This window comes from Mesoplodon mirus (assembly GCF_964341445.2).
Source record: "Mesoplodon mirus genome assembly, chromosome: 2".
NCBI lineage: Eukaryota > Metazoa > Chordata > Mammalia > Artiodactyla > Ziphiidae > Mesoplodon > Mesoplodon mirus.
In genome coordinates, this window is record NC_138977.1 from 195,784,182 (window position 1) to 195,797,662 (window position 13,481).

Sequence of the window (13,481 nt, forward strand, 5' to 3'; positions counted from 1 at the left end):
ACTGCCAATTCCAATCAAATGAGACGCTATTCTGGTGCTGGGTATTTTGTAATTAATTTTGTTTTCCCCCTCCGAGGGCCTGCTGCTTTCACTTTTATGTAGGTGACTTTTAGAAAAGCTTTTGTGTCCAAGAGCTGATCTGGCTTTCATACGCTCTTTGGAGATTTCCATAAAAGTAAAAAAGCCAAGGAGTGCTAGCCAGGCATTTAAAACATCTAATAGAAACATGGAAATTCTGGCTGCATGTACTGAAACAGGTGACTATAATACTGGCTTCCCTCATCTTCGGCACCTTTTTGACATACCTCAAGGTAGATTCTTAAGATGACGTTCAAAGATCTTTATTATCTAAGTCAGTGTTTTGCAACGTGGCCCCACGTTGGAATCAGCCTGGGGAGCATTTTGAAATATGGATGGATGCCTGGCTCTGCCCACAACCAATTAATTCACAGATTTCTGGAGAATGGGGCCTGAGCATGTATATTTTCAAAAGTTTTCCAGATGTTTATTGTAGTTGAAAATCACTTTTTTTTTTTTTGGTCGCGCGGCGCAGCTTGCTGGGGGATCTTAGTTCCCCAACCAGGACCAGGGATTGAATCCGGGCCCCCTGCAGTGGAAGTGTGGAGTCCTAACCACTGGACCACCAGGGAATTCCCACTACTCTAAATCCCAAGGGATTATGTCAGGATAAGAGAGAGTACATTTTAGTGATGTAAGCTTGGCCAGAAATCTTAAAATTCTCATTTTGCCACTTACTAGCTATGTGACTTTGGACTTATATTCTGAGGTTCTACATCCTCATTTGTAAAATGGCAGTATCCTACCTCACAGGATTGTATAAATGAGAACACGTGTAAGCACTTTATAAAACAATAAACTGCTATTCATATGTTAGGCACACAGAAAGTACTTAAGGTTCTAGTGTAACCAACTAATGTAGCAATTCTCTCCCCACCACACACACACACCCATCTCCATATTTACAGTATCATCTTAATCTGGGCTGGCCTTACATGCAAATTGAACACAAAGATACTTGATGGGTTCATTTGAGGAATACTGACAGGCCCAACAGACTAAAATATGTCAACCTGTTAGGACCTAGAATTCTTGCTTTGAATTTGGCTTCTCCCCAGCTTGGTCTTTGGGTGGCAATTTTTGAGGGATAGAATTTAGCTCAGAAACTTGCCCTTATTTTTATTTCTTCAGTTCAAGTTCTGTCCTTCAGAAGATTAGGAAATGTGTATAACATATACTGTTGTTTTGCTTCTAGGTTAAAATTAGGTATATTTTAGTGCTTATTAAACATTTGTATTTAATGAATTGACTTAATAAATATCGATGCATTTGCCCGATACCATTCTAGGTCCTCAGTAAATGGTGGTAGTGAACATAAGCAAAAATGCTCATATGGAGCTTTAATTCTAGTGAGGTTTGTGTTCCATAAACTGCCAAATAAAATGAAGATTATATTTACATAACATGGATGGTATGCTCAGTTTATACACTTAGTCTTTCAAGGTTTTTTAATTAATAGCAAGTTATTAATAGCTGAAGTTCAATTGCCTTGTCCTTTGTGAATAACTAAATTTAGTTTAGCAATTGTTTATCTTGATAAATTTTATTATTGCAGTATTTGTAGATAGAAAGAGTATATATAGATATATATTTTGATGGCCTTTCATTTTTATAAACAGTAAGCAACTGTTTTACATACATTTATCATTTGAACCTTTTAAATTGTTTGAGAAAGGGGGTGGGAAAGTGGGTGGTTTTCTAGTGTCATGAATGATTTGGGATCACAAATCATTGCCCTGAAATTATAACCATTCATAAACTCAAACCTTTTACATCAGGTTCTCTGAATCTTGGTCAGTTCCTCTTCCTTCCCTTCATTGCCATACTTTTTTAAGGAGAGGTCTGTTATATATTATTCTATCACCATTAAACTTTCTTGTTTTCTCTTTTATTTCTCAAAATTAGGATTAAATGTATAGAGAATACAAAGAATACTGTAACAAACTGCAGGAATGAACCTCAGGTTTAAAGCCTGGTGAGAGATGCTTCTGGAAACTTGACTTTTGTGTACCCCTTTCACATTAAACACTCAGGAATTTGTTGAGGTTGTTTGCATCACTTACTTGCACCCGGTGAGTAGGCAAGGAATGTAGCCAGTGTCCCCAGAACAGTCAATGGGGAGAAAAGCAGGGAGAACCATCTGCTCCCCACAAGCCTCCTGCAGTGGCAAAGTGAATTAGAATCTGCACTCTCAGGGTGTTGTCAACCACACATGTACATCCTTTTAGAGGCTGTAGAGTGTTCTGATGGGAACGTACTATATTACCTTCTTATTTATATAACCATCTCTAGTTTCCATGAAAGCAACCTCTCATTCTCTGAAGCATATTTTCCCCAATCATATCACTATCCCATTTTGACATTTACAGAACAATACCTAGAATTTAAAAACATTAGCAATTAGTTGTATTTGCTTCCATCTCTATGTAAAAAGTGGAAACATTACAAATAAAGTCCCCTTTGGCCACTATCCCCAGTCCCATATCTTCTCTCCATCCCCACTCCACTATCATAAATGGGTTTATGTTCTTCCAGTCTTTGTTTAATGCTTTTTTTTTTGCTTTTTTTTTTTTTTTGCGGTACGCGGGCCTCTCACTGTTGTGGCCTCTCCCGTTGCGGAGCACAGGCTCCAGACGCGCAGGCTCAGCAGCCACGGCTCACAGGCCCAGCCGCTCCGCGACATGTGGGATCTTCCCAGACCGGGGCACGAACTCGCGTCCCCTGCATCGGCGGGCAGACTCTCAACCACTGCGCCACCAGGGAAGCCCTGTTTAATGCTTTTATATATACCATATGTAATTCATAGTACACGCCAGGGAAAAAATTTAAAATTTTAATATATTTCTAAAATTTAAATATATCAATCTACAATTGACTTTTTAAAATACTGAGTTCTGTGATATACAGCAATTAAAGAGTATATATATATAATCCATTGTATTAACTTACCACTCTTTTTCTTTCTAAATCCGTTTCCCTGTTTGTGACATTTATATTCTTATTTTCTCCTTATTATCTCTTGTTGTAATTTGATTTTCATCCACCTTTCTTGTCCGTAGTTCTACTAAAAGTATACTGAAGGTTACCAATAATTTCTTAATCGGTAAACCTAATGACTTTTTTTTCTTGGTCCACATGTCCTTGACATATATGTAGTGGAGATGAAACTGGTGACAACTACCCCCTAACTTCTTGAAACTGTGTTCTAGTCTACCACACTATTTGTCTTTTACTTTTTTCGCCTCTTATATATCACTTTACCTTTACTCTCTTCAGTCAATTAAGTATGGTTCAATCCTCAGCACTTATCATTCTTCTCTGAAAAGTAGACCTGCTTACTATCTCACTATCACCTTTATTTGAGTGACTCCCAGGTTTATGTCTTTATTCCTGACCTCTTTCCCACATTTTAGTGTTTGCATTCTAGCTGCCCAGTAGACATTTCCATTTGTGTATACAGAGTATTACTAGCACCTTAACGTATCTAAACTACTGCTATTTCCCTGGCGTGTACTTATCTTGACTTCCCAATTTTGGCCTTTGATAGGACCATTCTTCTAGTTTACCAGCCATAAGACCTACATCTTTTTTTTCTTTTTTGCTTTTTTCCTCCAAATCCACTTGCTTATCAGATACTATATTCTTTCTCTGACTCCAGTTTTTCTCTACCAGTTTGACTTGCAGAGTGGTACCAGAATTTCCCAGTTTGACTTAACAGAGTGGTACCAGAAATGGCCAAGGCACAATTATCATGGCGTTTCCATACTTTAAAACCTGTCAGTCTCTACATCACCTATAGGATAAATTCTAAACTTTCAAGGCCCTGGTGAAGAGGTTTAGCTCTATTAATCCAATCCAGCCCCAACCATACTCTTCTGCACTGCACTTCATTGTCCTCTGGATATATCCTGCTGTACATCTTCTTCTTTTTGCTTTAGATGACTTCCTCCCTTTTGACACCTGGCTAACTCTGACCCACATTTAGAATTCAGCTCAAGTATCACCTTGAAGCATTACACAGCTCCTTCAGGCAGAGTGAGTTACTTCTTCCTGTATTTCCATAGAACCTTTATGCATTCATTTTAGTACATCACACTGTATGGTAATATTTCTTTTTTTTTTTTTGCGGTACGCGGGCCTCTCACCGTTTTGGCCTCTCCCGTTGCGGAGCACAGGCTCCGGACGCGCAGGCCCTGAGGCCATGGCTCACAGACCCAGCCGCTCCGCGGCATGTGGGAATCTTCCCAGACCAGGGCACGAACCCATGTCCCCTGCATCGGCAGGCAGACTCTCAACCACTGCACCACCAGGGAAGCCCCGGTAATTTTATTTTTAATGCACCTATCCCAAGTCTCAGAGCCTTCCACACATACCCTTTACCACCACCACCATGCACATTCAAGTGGAAGTTCACTGAGAACAGAAACTGTTCCCTATCCCATTTCCCCAGAAGGGGAAAGTACATTGGAGACACTGTTGAATCATGGTGTCTGTCTTTTCACTATTTATGACATATCAGTGCCTAGAATAATCTTGCTAAAGAACCAAATATTTATTTGCTCAAAACCTTCTGTATTTTCTTAATTGCTTATTAAGCTTAAGTTCAAATTCTTTTTTTGATTTATTTATTTTTTTGCGGTACGCGGGCCTCTCACTGTTGTGGCCTCTCCCGTTGCGGAACACAGCCTCCGGACGCGCAGGCTCAGCGGCCATGGCTCACGGGCCCAGCTGCTCTGCGGCATGTGGGATCTTCCCAGACCGGGGCACGAACCTGCGTCCCCTGCATTGGCAGGTGGACTCTCTACCACTGCGCCACCAGGGAAGCCCAAGTTCAAATTCTTTAACCTGGCCTTCAAGACCCTCCATAATCATATTTATGGTGCTCTCTATTATGTTTAAGACAGTGAATATTTTGCTGGCACCAGCTACCTTCTTAAAGCTTTGCTTCTGTTTAAGAATGAGTTCATAAAGTATATATGTTTTGCCTAGGCCAAACTGATTCACTCACTGTCCTGTGTTCTTTTCAGCATCTTGTCTTTCAAAATTCTACCCACTCTTCAAGACCCAGTTTAGTTTCTGCCTCATTTATAAAGCTTTTCTGACCATTTCAGCCAGAAATATTTCCCCCCTTCTCCAGACTCATGTAGCAGTTCTTTACAGGCCACACGTACATACGTGCCTCCCAACTCTTTACATGCCATAGTTCATAAGATGAGAGATGGTAACATTTATATGGCACCTTGGAGTACACTGGCAGGGGTTTAGATCTCTAGTGAAAGCTCCTTATGGCTGCTTAAAAGTACCCTAGCAAAAACGAAACACATAGCTCTTTTTTGTGGTGCCTTGGAGGTGGTTGGCCGCTTCAGAATGAAGCTGAACATCTCTTTCCTGGCCACTGGCTGCCAGAAACTCATTGAAGTGGACGATGAACGAAAACTTCATACCTTTTATGAGAAGCATATGGCCACAGAAGTTGCTGCTGACACTCTGGGTGAAGAATGGAAGGGTTATGTGGTCCGAATCAGTGGTGGGAACAACAAACAGGGTTTCCCCATGAAGCAGGGTGTCTTGACCCATGGCCGAGTCTGCCTGCTACTGAGTAAGGGGCATTCCTGTTACAGACCAAGGAGGACTGGAGAAAGAAAGCACAAACCTGTACAGGGTTGCATTGTGGATGCCAATCTGAGCGTTCTCAATTTGATCATTGTAAAAAAAGGGGAGAAGGATATTCCTGGACTCAGTGACACTACTGTGCCTCGTTGCCTGGGGCCCAAAAGAGCTAGCAGTATCCACAAACTTTTCAGTCTCTCTAAAGAAGATGATGTCTGCTAGTATGTTGTGAGAAAGCCCCTAAACAAAGAAGGTAAGAAACCTAGGACCAAAGCACCCAAGATTCAGCGTCTTGTTACTCCACGTGTTCTGCAACACAAACATCGGCGAATTGCTCTGAAGAAACAGCGTACTAAGAAAAATAAGGAAGAGGCTGCAGAATATGCTAAACTTTTGGCCAGGAGAATGAAGGAGGCCAAAGAAAAACGCCAGGAACAGATTGCCAAGAGATGGAGGCTGTCCTCTCTGAGAGCTTCTACTTCTAAGTCTGAGTCCAGTCAAAAATGAGATGTTCAGGGCCTCCCTGGTGGCGCAGTGGTTGAGAGTCCGCCTGCCGATGCAGGGGATACGGGTTCGTGCCCCGGTCTGGGAGGATCCCATATGCCGCGGAGCGGCTGGGCCCGTGAGCCATGGCCGCTGGGCCTGCGCGTCCGGAGCCTGTGCTCCGCAGCGGGAGAGGCCACAACGGTGAGAGGCCCGCATACCGCAAAAAAGAAAAAAAAAAAAAAAAAAAAATGAGATGTTCTAAGAGTAACAAATAAATAAGATCAGACATCAAAAAAAAATGAAACACATAATTACTTGTACTGGCTATAATTTCCTTAGAAATGAGAAGTGGAAAATTTTCTCAGAATACACTATCCATATGGCAGCATGGTGCAGTGAAAAAAGCTGATGTTTTTGGTGTTTTTTTAAATTTTTTTAATTTTTTTTTTATTGGGATATAATTTACAAAAAAGCTCATATTTTAGAGTTGAGGCCTAGGTTGCATCCATGCCTTTCTACTTAACCATGAGGCCTTGGGCAGACTGTTTAACCGTTCTGGGCTTTTGTTTCCTTATTTATTTAAGACAGAAATAATTATGTTTGCAGAGTTTGTGAAGATCAGAGACAAAGAGCATGGCATGAATATATGCTTAGTAAATGAATGCTTTCATTGTGGGGTATTTCCCTTTCCCTTTTTTGTAACATGTCATAATTGTGGTAGCTCTTTGATAAATCCAAATACTTTAACTTCTATTCCACTTGGCTGGACAGACATATAAAGGGATGTTTAGTCTTTTTTTTTAATTTTTAAAATTTATTTATTATTTTTATTTTTGGCTGCCTTGGGTCTTTGTTGCTGCACGCAGGCTTTTCTCTAGTTGCAGCGAGCAGGGGCTACTCTTTTTTTTTTTTTTGCATTACGCGGGCCTCTCACTGTTGTGGCCTCTCCCGTTGCGGAGCACAGGCTCTGGACGCGCAGGCCCAGCGGCCATGGCTCACGGGCCCAGCCGCTCCGCGGCATGTGGGATCCTCCCGGACAGGGGCACGAACCCGCGTCCCCTGCATCGGCAGGCGGACTCTCAACCACTGCGCCACCAGGGAAGCCCCTAGGGGCTACTCTTCGTTGCAGTTCCTGGGCTGCTCATTGGGTGGCTTCTCTTGTTGCAGAGCACGGGCTCTAGGCACGCAGGCTTCAGTAGTTGTGGCACTCGGCCTCCGTAGTTGTGGCTTGCGGGCTCTAGAGTGCAGGCTCAGCACTTGTGGCACACGGGCTTCGTTGCTCCGTGGCACGTGGGATCTTCCCGGACCAGGGCTGGAATTCGTGTCCCCTGCACTGGCAGGCAGATTCTTAACCACTACGCCACCAGGGAAGTCCCGGACTTTTAGTCTTCTTGATGGTATAGTTCCTGTTTAAGAATACATGGGATGTGACTCTTTTAATCCTGAGACAAAGCAAGCAGTTTGCAGTTTTTTTCATTGTTAAATGTAGGCGTTCCTTGCATTAACCAGAGCGTGGTTCTCTAAGCATCTTCTTTTTTTTTTTTTTTTTTTTTTTTTTGGCTGTGTTGGGTCTTCGTTTCTGTGCGAGGGCTTTCTCTAGTTGCAGCAAGCGGGGGCCACTCTTCATCGCGGTGCATGGGCCTCTCACTGTCGCGGCCTCTCTTATTGCAGAGCACAAGCTCCAGACGCGCAGGTTCAGTAGTTGTGGCCCACGGGCTTAGTTGCTCCGCGGCATGTGGGATCTTCCCAGACCAGAGCTCGAACCCGTGTCCCTGCATTGGCAGGCAGATTCTCAACCACTGCGCCACCGGGGAAGCCCCCTCTAAGCATCTTCTGAATTAAGGACATGTTCTCTTTCCTTAAAACAGTCATGGAAATACATTGGCAAGGCACCATATATAATAACAACAACAATTTAAAGCTTGTTTCACTGCTCTCACTCCTGTATTCTGGAACTCTTCTATTCTGCTTCCCTCCAGTTTTCATCAAAGTGATCATAGGCAGGAGCCTATGATTTTCCAGATCTTTCTAATAATCCACTATAAACACCTACAGTCTGAGTCTGCAAAGGTAGACTTTACTGCCAACTGTTTTATTAGATAACCATACCTATCTTGCTTAGTTAATTTATGTGCCAGTGAGAAACTCTTCTATTGATAAGTTTCCTCTCCTTTTTCCCCCGTATACTTTTAAAATAATTAATCATATAAACTAGTTTAGTCACAGATGAACCCTGTGAAGTGAGGTTACCTTTGTCATCCATCCTTTGCCAACTGGTTTGTAATATCTGGCTTTCTTTTAAAACCTTTCTGCTCCAGCCACATTGGTTTTATCATTGTCCATGATCATATGCTCATGTCTATCTCTAAGGTTGTTTATGCTGTTATTCTTACTTCAGATACGCTTATTCTTTTCATTCCCCAATTGTTATCTCATTTGTAGTTCTTCCTTTTCATAAAACCTTCTCAGCTATTTCATCCTGTGTTTCTTATGGTCATCATCACGTTTCTGTATTACCTTTGGTCACCAGCATCATTTCTTGGCACTCAGTGTTTTGTGTGGTTGTTTTGATGTGATCCTTCTATGCATATATTTGTTCCTTAACTAGATTGTAAGTTCCTTAAATGTATTTCTTCTGGCATCAAACAGTGAGCATACTAAGTATGTTCAAGTTAATTTAGGGGGAGATCTTGAATACTCTTTGATTTAAGGCAAATTTGATGTATATTCCTATAACTGTTTATAAATTTTACTGTTGAGAAGGATTTATATCAATAATTGGGAAAAAGTTATAATTTTAATTTAAAATTACATAGAAATAAATGATTTTTTAATAAAGAGTGGCATGTCATACATACAGATTAGTGACATTACCAGTACCAGTAAGGCCATACATTTAAGGAATAAGTAATATTCTTTAGAGTTGTCTAGTTTAGTTCTTTTTTCATGTCTTCATATTATAATAGTAACTTGTTCTTTAATCTCTGAACCAGTCATGATAATTCCCAGATCTCCCTTTACTCTGTAACCTAATGAGCAGTAACTTGGCTGGTGGAAAGGTGTGGAAGTAAATTGTGAGTGTGTATTATCAGCAAGCAGGCAGCATTTAGAAAACCTAGTGGAAGGAAAAGAAGGGTGGTAGAAAATGAATTGAGGATTTGAATAAATATCTTAAGCAGTGGTGTTGGCCTACTGGACAATTGGGGGTGATCAGGAATCCAGGACCTTTTCCACTGAATACCAGGGTGCCAGGCAGAACTGCTGTATGTGCTAATTTAGGTAAGAGAATGCATCCATAAAAATCTAGGCATAGGGCTTCCCCGGTGGCGCAGTGGTTGAGAGTCCGCCTGCCGATGCAGGGGACACGGGTTCGTGCCCCGGTCTGGGAGGATCCCACATGCCGCGGAGCGGCTAGGCCCGTGAGCCATGGCCACCGAGCCTGCGCATCCAGAGCCTGTGCTCTGCAACGGGGGAGGCCACAACAGTGAGAGGCCCGCGTACCACACACACACAAAAAAAAATCTAGGCATAGATGTAAAGTTGACACCATCTTTCTCATCTCTCTTGGTGCCATTATTGCTACTGTTCATTTGGTGGTTATGTATGTGCCAGACAATTCTTAAGCAGTTTCATAATCACTTGTTTAATCCTTTACAATAGAGAATCTTTTTTTAAAATATATTTTATTGAAGTATAGTTGATTTACAATGTTGTGTTAATTTCTGCTGCACAGCAAAGTGACTCAGCCACACACCTACGTACATTCTCCTTCGTATTCTTCTTCGCCGTGGCTTCTCACAGGACACTGAACATAGTTCCCTGTGGTATACAGTAGGACCTTGTTGTTTATCCATTCTATATATATTTGTTTGCATCTGCTCATCCCAGATTCACAATCCATCCCTCCCTCTTGGCAACCACGAGTCTGTTCTCTTTGTCTGTGAGTCTGTTTCTGTTTCATAGATGAGTTCATTTGTGTCCTATTTTATTTATTTATTTATTTATTCATTCATTCATTTATTTTGCGGTACGCGGGCCTCTCATTGTTGTGGCCTCTCCCGGCTCCGGATGCACAGGCCCAGTGGCCGTGGCTCACGGGCCCAGCCGCTCCGCGGCATGTGGGATCTTCCCGGACCGGGGCACGAACCCGTGTCCCCTGCATCGGCAGGCGGACTCTCAACCACTGCGCCACCAGGGAAGCCCTGTGTCCTATTTTAGATTCCACATGTAAGTGATATCATATGGTATTGTCTTTCACTTTCTGACTTACTTCACTAAGTATGATAATCTCTAGGTCCATCCATGTTGCTGCAAATGGCATTATTTCTTTTTTTTTGGCTGAGGAGTATTCCTGTGTGTGTGTGTGTGTGTGTGTGTGTGTGTGTGTGTGTGTGTGTGTACACACACCACATCTTCTTTATCCATTCATCTGTCGGTAGACATTTAGGTTGTTTCCATGTCTTAGCAATGGTGAATAGTGCTGCTGTGAACTCGGGTGCATGCATCTTTTTGAATTACGGTTTTGTCTGGGTATGTGCCCAGGAGTGGGATTGCTGGATAATATGACAACTCTATTTTTAGTTTTTTGAGGAACCCCTATACTGTTTTCCACAGTGGCTGTACCAATTTACAATTCCACTAACAGTGTAGGAGGGTTCTACAATAGGGAATTTTAACATAAAACCTTTTTTATGCTGAGAACTCCTTTGGAAGTTTAGTTAAGCTTATGGGTTCCTTCTCAGAATGTTTTGAAAGAATAAAACAAAATATACAGGTCAGAAATGGACAAGTTACGTTGAAATACAGCTACCAAAATATTAAAAATCTGACATGGTAATATGAGCTTTAAAACAAATACAAGATCTATTACTGGTGGGTCTGATAATTAATTTCAAATTAGCAGTGGGTTAAATGTTATTTTGAGATCTGCACAGCTGTAATAGGAAAATTTCTGGTCACTGTACTAATTTCTAATTGCTGTATGCTAATATTACTATGATTTGTTTATTCATCATTGAAGGAAAACTGAATTTTATTTAGAGTTTAGTGAAGATAAAGGTATAATTAATTTTTTTCCCATCCAAATTTACCAATCCCGTAAATTTTTCATGGACCTCAGGTTAAGAACCCCTGTATTACAAAAACTCTGAAAGAGATTGTCATTAAACCTAAAATAAGTGGTAAGCAGGAATTTGAACTCAGGCATCCCAAGTTCTTTAACCAGTTAGAATATCCTGAACTCACAAAATCTTTTCCCCAAATTTAGCTAGCTTTATTCCTTAGAAAAAAGGATCTCAAGCATTTTGCTTACTATTTAAATTAAAAACCAAATAGATTAAAAATGTTTACATTGAATGTAAAATAAAATTTCATTTTTGTATTATGGTGAGTTGAGGAAACTTACAAAGGGAAAAAGGAAAGAAGAATGGCCAGAGCAGAGGTTCTCAAACTTCAGGTATCACGATCACCTGAAGGGTTTGTTAAAATACCATGTTGGTGATTCCTCAAAAAAGTTAAAAATAGAATTACCATGTGACCCAGCAATTTCACTTCTGGGTATATATCCTAAAAGAATTAAAAACGGGATCTCAAAGAGATATTTGTACACCCATGTTCGTAACAGTGTTATTCACAATAGCTAAAACTTGGAAGCAACCTTAATATCTAAGACCAATGAATGGATAAGCAAAATGTGGTGTGTATATACATACAATGGAATAGTATTCAGCCTCATAAAAAGGAAGGATATTCGGCAGTATGCTACAATGTGGATGAACCTTGAAGACATAGAAAGACAAATACTGGATTATATGAGGTACTTAGAGTAGTCAAAATTATAAAGACAGAAGGTATAAGGGTGGCTGTCAGGGGCTTGGGAGAGAGGACATTGGAGAGTTGTTTAATAAGTATAGAGTTTGTTTTATAAGATGAAGAGTTATGGGGTGGGTGGTGGTGACGATAGCACAACAGTGTAAATGTATTTAATACCACTGAACTATACACTTAAAAATGGTTAAGATGGCAAATTTTATGTTATATATTTTACTGCAATAAAAAAGAAGAATTTTTAAAGAAATTTAAAATAAATATATTTTTTAAATGTAGTGTTGGGTCCCATCCTCAGAGTTTCTGATTCTGCAGGTCTGGGGTGGGACCTGAAAATTTGCATTTCCAGCAAGTTCTCAGATGATGCTTCTGCATCACACTGAACACTGCTGAGAGATTGGAGGATTGAAGAGAAGAAGGGGAGGAAATGACTCAAAGAGAAACTCTTAATTAGAATTTTGTCAGAAATTACAACCTCTTCTTAGGTGTGGACTTTGAAAGGTTTTTGGCTTTGTCCTTTGAAATGGCAAATAGCCAGTTCTCACCTTTTAAGGGTATTAAAATTGCCATCCTATAAACTATAACATTAAAATATGTAATAAAGTAGAATTATAGTTAAATTGATCCTGCAATGCAAATATTATAGCATTGTCAGTAAGAATTTTTAATTTCAAAATGTTTGGTTTTATCTTTGTTGGTTGTTTTTATCTAAGAAATGACCTGATCCAGTAGCCAGAATCAGGAGCATATTTTTGCCCTGTGTGAGAAATAGAAAAGCTTGCAAGACTCAAAGTACTTGCAGTGGAAATTAGATTTATTTAAGCCTTTTCATCTCAAGTTGCGGTCAGTAGGAAACAAAGCCATTGACAAAAAATAGTGTCCTTATAAAAGCTGTTTAAGAGTCTACATTATATGATTGTTCAGGGCTATCTCTTATATCCAGTTTCTCACAATCTATAGCAAGATTGGGTTGTATCTGATAGGAATCTGCCCCAAACTGGTTAAACCAAAAAAAAAAAAAAAAATCTGTGGGTTTATGTAAGTGAACAGTGCAAGGGTATATTTAGCTTTAAGCACAGCTTGATCCATGTCTCAAACGAAGTCATCAGTTTCTATCTTTCAGCTTCCTCTGGGTTCTTTAGGCTCCACATTGTGGCTCTCCTGGCAGCAGAGCCTCACACCCTCATTTAGCTTCACACTTTTCCTGCCTTCAGGCTCAGTGGAAAAGAAAGTCTGTGTACCAACTTTCCCAGCAAAAATTCTGAAGTTCAATCTAATGAAACTAGCTTTATGGGCCCAGCCTCCCAATAACTGTAATCTAGGACATGGGATACTCCCTTAAACCAATCTAGGGATTACTCTTCCTGGAGCTGGGGATGTGGGACTATAACTGCCTAAATAAACCACATACATGGCTGATGTTGGAGGGAAGAGTGGTTTTCCTTAAAAAGTATGGTATACTTTTTGTCCCTAAAAAAGAG

General features: G+C 40.6%; 1 protein-coding gene and 1 pseudogene across 3 annotated transcripts in view; both read left to right on the forward strand.

The window, feature by feature from the left end:
* MARCHF5 (membrane associated ring-CH-type finger 5) overlaps window positions 1–13,481 on the forward strand; it is a 56,155-nt gene that overhangs the window by 1,761 nt on the left and 40,913 nt on the right. The window lies entirely within an intron of this gene.
* On the forward strand, window positions 4,984–6,196 carry LOC309816916 (small ribosomal subunit protein eS6-like; annotated as a pseudogene). The gene has a single exon. The product of its transcript is annotated as a small ribosomal subunit protein eS6-like (transcript).